The sequence below is a fragment of the Crocodylus porosus genome, unplaced genomic scaffold, assembly GCF_001723895.1.
Source record: "Crocodylus porosus isolate Cpor-Errol unplaced genomic scaffold, CroPor_comp1, whole genome shotgun sequence".
NCBI classification, from domain to species: Eukaryota; Metazoa; Chordata; order Crocodylia; family Crocodylidae; genus Crocodylus; species Crocodylus porosus.
Window position 1 is genome coordinate 4,806,830 of NW_017728929.1, and position 7,537 is coordinate 4,814,366.

General features: G+C 42.1%; 1 protein-coding gene across 1 annotated transcript in view; it reads right to left on the reverse strand.

The window, feature by feature from the left end:
* LOC109315373 (glypican-5-like) overlaps positions 1–7,537 on the reverse strand; it is a 643,246-nt gene that overhangs the window by 63,510 nt on the left and 572,199 nt on the right. The window lies entirely within an intron of this gene.

The following is a 7,537-nucleotide window of genomic DNA, read 5'->3' on the forward strand; positions in this document are numbered from 1 at the left end:
CATCAGGAGGTGCTACTTCACTGTCAGGGCGGCTAGGATCTGGAACCAACTTCCAAGAGAAGTGGTGCTGGCTCCTACCCTGGGGGTCTTTAAGACAAAGCTAGACAATCACCTTGCTCAGGTTGTTTGACCCCAGTACTCTTTCCTGCCACAGCAGGGGGTTCGACTAGATGATCTGCTCAGGTCCCTTCTGACCCTACTAACTATGAAACTATGAAATGCTTGCTCAAATAGGAAGGTCTTATAGTGTTTCCAGAAGGTGTCCAGGCTTGGGCTCAAGGGAAAGGGAGTTAGTGTAAATACCTTTGAATGTCAGGTTGACAAATCAGAGGCGTAAATATTTCAAACCTGATATGTAGAACACTAAGATGCCTTGAATAGTAGAGGGCAAAGGATCAGTTACTACTAAGCACATCTTGCTTCCCTTTCTCTCCCTCTTTTAAAATCTGCATCTCCAGATAAAATGCTTCTAGTGAACATTCTTGTTCATAATTCCTCATTTGCATAAAGAGAAAGATGGGCAGAGAGAAGAGAAAATGGAACAGGGGTTAAGGAACGAGGGAGACCAAAGAGGCAGAATAGAATGAAAGAACTTAAAGAAAAGGAGAAAGAAAAGAAAGGAGGGATGTTCAAAAGCATTTTGAGTACTGATTGCCTCTTATTTCTTATTTGTATAGCTTTAGTGCCTCGAGGCCCTAGTCATGGACTGGGATCCCATTGTGCCAGGCACTCTACAAATACAGAACCAAAGGACAGCCTCTCCCCCAAAGAGGTAACAACCAAAGTATAAGAGAAGAGAAAACAGATGGATACAGACCAAAGGAATAAGGGAGAGCAAAGAAACAATTAAACAATACTGGTAAATGTGTTGGACATGGTATCAGCAAACCAGTGACCTAATGGATGGCAAGAATTTTCTTTCAGACATTGCAACCAAAGGGGAATTTGAAGAAGTTATTTGAAGAAAGGTAATGAAGGAAGGAAATTTGAAGAAAACTGCTAGAGGGTGTTTCTGGGGAGTTCCAACCAAACATGAGGGGTACCACAAGAGAAAGTATGATAGTGATTGTTTGAAAGTGTAATGACTGGCTGATCCAGAATTGAGAGTGCTAGTGAATGCCAGATGATAGTTAGGCTCAAGGTAAGTTGGGAAGCACCTTGAAAACGAACATAAAAATGGCTTATGCTTGATGTAACAGAGCAAGACCACATCTGAAAGGGCAGTCTGGACATGGGTTTTACTACTATGAATGGATATCAAAGGTTGTATTTTAGATATATTATGCAAAAAAACCCTGCAAGATTTAGTTTTAATTTGGATTTCAGAATCTAGAGAAAGTTCTGAGTAAAAGACATCACATCATGCTGTAGCCATAAACAACAGGCAGGATGATGATGTTGTCCACAATGATTCTGAAAGGAAGTAGGGGAAATATTTTAAGATAGGCTTGTAGTGGAAGGTAGACCTGGAGTTGTAAGCACAGAGATGGTAGCTCTAATTTATTTCGTAGGTGAGATTACCTAGATAGAATTGTTTTATTGACTTCAGTTAGGTCATTGTGAAGTGCTTCTGAAAATCCTAACTACAAAGTTTTGGACCACTAATGAAGAACACTATATGGAGGGGTGTATGTGTGTGTAAAATAAGGAGTGTTTTGTGAAGCACGCTGAGACGCCTGCAATCGCAACAGTGAAACTTTAATCTCTAGGGATGCTTACAGACATTTGGGGAGGTCACATTAAAAATGGCCACCCGATCTAACTTTGTTTGCCCACATGCGGACCTTACACTTGGAGCCTTCATTAGATCAATCTAAGTGCAAACTGTACAAAAGTTCCAGGAAGGTTAAATTAGTTAACCCTACCTCTGAGGTAGTCTAACTTAGATTGGGTTGGCCATTTTTAGGCTGACCTAACTGTCCTGAACTTCTGTACAGTTCCCAGCAAAGCCCCACAGCTGGGAAAGACAAGCCATTGGTCCCAGCTCCAGGGCTGTGCTTTTCCTACCCGTCCCTTCAGCACTGGGATATCTTCAGCCCCTCCCAGCCCCTCAGTCCACCCCTAGGCAGAAACTTTCCCACAGAGCAACCAAACCCCCCTCCATGCCCCACAGAGCCCACTAAACCCTCCCCATCCCACAAGCTGCTCCTGGTGCCAGTTTTATTAGTGTTTGCTGATGCTGGGAGCCAAGAAGTAAATCAGAGGAGGGGGAGGGGCAGGAGGGATGGGAGGTCTGCTGTGGGGAGGGGGCTAAAAATTGCCCCTGTTCCCAGGGGTTGGAGGAGAGAGTCCACCCTTTCCCCCAAGGCACCCCCAGCTGCCCTTTCTGCCCCCCTGATACTCCCACAGATGCTGCCTGCTCCCCTGATCCCCCCAATTCTTCTCATGGACCCGGTTTGCCCTCCAAATCCCCACATACATGTTTCTTATCTACCCAAACCCCCACAAACCACCTGTCCTGCCATCAACTTGATTCTTCCTGCAGATCCCATTTGCCCCCGATCCCTGCCACAGACCCCCCTGCCTCCCAACGATGCCTTCCAACCCCCCCAATTCCCCCTGATCTTGCTTGTCCCCCTGCCCCCCTCAACCCTCTCTCTGCTAGCTCCCCTATCCTGACACACCTTTGGTCCGGGGACCATTTTTAACTTCATCTAACCTCACCCAAACGTCTGTACCTAGCCCAGGAGTAACTACACAATTTTAATGTTACAAACTGAAGGAAGCTTAGACTTGCACCTTGTAAACTAACTATATTAGAGCTGCATACGTTTTCATAAGGAACAACTTATTGTCTGATGATGTAAAGTTTTTGCCTATGAAAGCTTATGCATCTCTGATTTTTTTAGTCTATTAGGTGTAATTCTACCCTGCCTTCTGCCTCACTTCAGACTAACTTGGCAACCTATACAACTCCCTACATTTTTTCAAATGTGTTTATATTTCTTTAAGACATATAGCTCACAGACATTAAACTGTCCTCTACCTTCTTTTTCTCTCAAAGCTGATAATCATTTCAGTAATCTAGACAGTGCAGGAATACAGTATTCCAACTTATTTTTTAGTCAATAAAGTGAAAAATGCCATTCCTGTTTTAGCAGATGGCAGCAGAAATGCAATACAAAGAGCAAGAACACTAATATAGAAATCAATATCTATTACAGTTTAAATCACATTTTGGTCCTGAAACGATAATAGCAATCCTTTAAAAGCTAATGCTGATCCTGTTTGTATTAGAAATCGGTTCAATGTGTTTCAAGATTTTAATTTTGTTACAAAAATAATGACCTAATTACCTCTTAACTTAAAACCGCCATGTACTAAACTCTCCCTTTTTTCCCAGTTAATCTGTGCTCTGCAAAAATTCCCAAACAAGCAAACAAGCCCAACCACCTTCTTCCTTACAACATAGCAAAAAAATGTGTGGAATGGATATTTTTTTAATGGTACAATGTGGTACCATAAAAACTGGTAACATACCAGTGGCAAGTATAATAGAGAGTAATGATTAACGTAGACATGTTTTACACTTTGTACAGTCTTTTTGGCCACTTAAAGACTAATATAAAGAAGAAATAAAATGTGCCTTTACAAATTGAAGGAAAAACAAGAGTTTTACTCTTTCTAACGAGAGTTAGAATGTAGCATCTTTTCACCATGCAAATCAATCCTTAATAGAGATACACTGGTAAATTTAGCCCTTTCTTTTATTTGCAAATTATCTATGTTTTGTTGTGTCTTATCCAAAATTGAAGTTGAATGGTGAATTATTTGTATGAACAATTTTTAAATTTTATTTATTTTTTTTGTATGGACAAATCATAGATTGTTCATCATGAATTATTGTGCATATTCAGAATTTGCTATTCAAGAAGTATGACTGGTCTTCTACATGACATGGCATTGTTTCTCTTTCCTGACTGAAAGAAATAACTGAAAGAGTCTGAAGAAATTAATGGGACTTTGATTCTTTCTGAGAAAGTGATGACTGGAAAAGGTACAAGTTTAGGAGAGTAGCTGAAGATATGCAATAAATATTTATTTTCTGTATTTGGGAAAAAGCCAAATAATAATAACATATGATGTTGATGAAATGTTTTCCATTCCAAAATGCTGTTAAAAACCCACTACTAAGTAAGACACAGTTGAATTAAGTTGGTGTAACTAACTTACATCCATGAATTTTAGAAGAGCTGTCTAAGGAACTTTATGGACTCCTAATGATGATTCTGAGTAAGTTATAGGAAACAGAAGAAGTCCCAAAGTATTAAAGAAAACTAAAGATGTGGTATTATGCAAAAAAAAGAGGTTCATAGAGGGTGTGTCTACATGAGACACTTAACTGCACAGTAGTGTAGTTTACTGTACAGCTAGCAGGTGCCTCTATATGTGTGCATGCTTACAGTGCAGTAAAACCCCTTAATTGCAAGTAAATTTGATATCTGCAAATGCTCATGATTAGTTATTGTGCAGTAATGCACATGTAGACACAACTCGGGAGCAAATTTGCTCCCAAGTTAGTCCTGCCACTAGGGGAACAGCCTGAGGCTAGTCTTAGGGCTCTGGGTTGGGAGCCTCTACTGCCCCAGAGCTAAGTTGCCTCTATGACAGCCCTGCCTCAGGCCTGTAAAAGCCTGCAGGCATTCTGAACTCTGGGGCACACCAGTAGGCAGCCTGAAGTGATTCCAAGCCCTAATTCCCCCTGGGCCAGCTGCGGGCTAGCCTTATCAGCCAGCCTGCATCCTGGCACCACTGCTTGGCACTGCAGTACTGCACAGCTGCCTGGCCTGAGCCACCTCCACTGCCCAGCCCCCCTTGCCTGAGCCCAGGCCTGCAGCTAACTCCAGAGGAGAGGCTGCTCACCCACAGTGCAAAGTGCCCACTCTTCACCAGGCCTGGCAAGCTGGAGTTTCAGAAGATGTGGGAATTGTGGGCACTGTCCACCTAGCTGGCACTCATGTGTGTGAAGGTGCCTCAGTGGTCCACGATGGCATGGAGCACCATGGAGTGAAACCCCCTCAGGCTGTAGTAGGGGTGGTCTCTGTGGGGCAGGCAGGTGACTGGTTGGCAGAAGGCCACCTCCGTTTCTCCCCAAAAATTCTGTTCTGTGACAATTTGGGCCCTGCAGAGGATACACACTTTACCCTATCTCTTTAGGTAACCTGAGCTGGATACATTCCTGAGGGAGGGGAAAAACCTGCTCTCTCTGCCTACATGACTGGCATCACATACCTGGGTAAGGGGCTTGGGCACCCTGGTGGGCTAGGGATTGCCAGTTTGCCCAGCAACCAGTGATGCATTTCAAATTGGTTGGCTGCCAGCCAACAGGTGCTGGCCTTCATGGACCAGGTAAATGAGGTCATAAGGGCTATGTAAGTTAAATGCATTTTATTAAAACTGGCTACCTGATAGGTCACAAAATGTAACTATAAACACAAGTATGTTTCCATTGGGTCTGAATAGATATACGTTCTTGGCCCTACACTAGAACTTCTAGAACTAAAAGAGAAACAGAATTTCTGCTTCATGAACAATTTCTCTGGGGAAGTTGGCCAGGTGGGAAGTTATAAAGTTGGACATCCCAGGCAGTTATGAAGTTGGGCATCACATGCACTGGATAGTTGGGAACCAGGCAGCCTAGCTATCCTGGTTTCCTTCTAAGGTTTTCAAATGAGAACTGTTTGGAATTTTTTTACTAGTTCCATATATTTTTAATCAATGACCTTGAAGAAAACATAAATGTATTCTATGGATGACAAAGACTGGGGAAGGTAGACAGGAGAGGACAGATCACCAACACACCATGGTGCTAACTGTTTGTTTCAATATTGTCAATGGATAGTCACATTCAAAAAGAAAAGAAGACATGATAACCTCACCTCAGAAGACTGGGGTCTATGTCTTGGAAAGCACTGACTCTGAAGGAGGACTTGGGGTTCATAGCAGATAATTAGATGAATGTAAGCTTGCAGCCTGACACCTGGGCTAATGGATACTGCAGAATATCGAACAGGAAGGTTATATTGTTTCTGTATTTGGCACTGATGCAACCAATATTGAACTACTCTGTCTCCTCCTGGTGTTTACCTGTTAAGGAGGAGAAAGTACCAAGCCATGTGAATGACTGAAGGACTGGAGAACTTGCCTTACACTGGCAGATTCAAGGAATTAAAGATACTCAGAGAGAAAGTTACCTGATCACAGTTTATAAATATTTATGTAGGAAACAGAACAGTGATAAAAGATGGGTCTTCAATCAAAGACAAAGTTTGGAAAAGCTGGAAGCTGAAGTTAGATGAATTCAAGCTAGAAATAGTGTGGTTTTTTTTTTTAAAAAAAAATAAGGGCAATTAAACTTTGGAACAATTTACCAAGGATTGCAGTGGGTTCTCTATTACTAGAAATTTTAAAATCTAAATTAGATTTTTTTTAAGATAAAAGGGAATGCAAGGTGACATCTTATAGACTAACTTATACAGATACACTGTAACTGGAATTCATATGTGGGAGTCTTACGGACTGTATTTTACAGGTCTATTCTGCCCTTAACATAGACAATGTACTGTTCAAAATCCTGAGTGATGCCCCTTCAGAATTCTGACTGCTACAGAATCACATCATTTAAATGACGTAAAAAATGACGTAATATTTTCAGTTTTTCTTTTGAATTTTAATTCCCTTGCTGACCCTGCAGTGTGCAAGAGAAAATGAGGAGCCTTCAACTATGTTGATGTTGTGCATATTGATTCCAGCTCAGATCCGTCTCTTCAAAATCCATACCTACTAAGATTTCAGAAACAAGACAAAGCAAACCCCAGCAGATCTGTCATTTTCATGAAGTTACATACATTTGTACCCTACCCTGTAGCCTGGTCCCTCTCAACTTCCACTGTATAATTTCCTCATCTTTATTCCTTGTCTTCTTGCCAGGACTTCAACCTCCCTAGTTGTTTGTTCACACTGTCCCCCCATGGAAGATAATCCTGCCACCGGCTTTTCTTTCTGTTGCCCATGTCAGGTCCTTCTTCAACCTCCTCAGGTAGAAGTAGACTGACACAGGTCCTTCTTCAACATCCTCAGGTAGGAGTAGACTGACACCCTATATCTTTACCTATCCATTTCTTATGCAGGAGAGGGCACAGGGCCTCTTACCTTCACTGTCTTAGGTTCTCCCTTTTATTCTTGAAATAAAATATTTTGGCACTTCAATCCCATTAAATTCTCTGGATTTGAATTCTCTTTTTAATTTGAGTGTAGGAGGGTGGTGGTGTCCTTCCTGGCTCCCCCTCAGAACCCGCCTGCCAATGACTTTGATTGAAAGGAAAAGATGTTCAGTGTTTATCCCTGAGGGTGAGAACACACTACAGACCACCCAGATGGTTAACTTCCTGGTGCAAACTTTATTGGTATCAGTGTTACATTGTTGTTTCCTCTCTGCTAATTGCCTCATTAGCAGAGGGAGTGGTATGGCTGTTTTAATTAACACCCAAGCTGGTGGGTCTCCCGGCTGCTCTAGTCAATTTCAGCTTGCACAGCA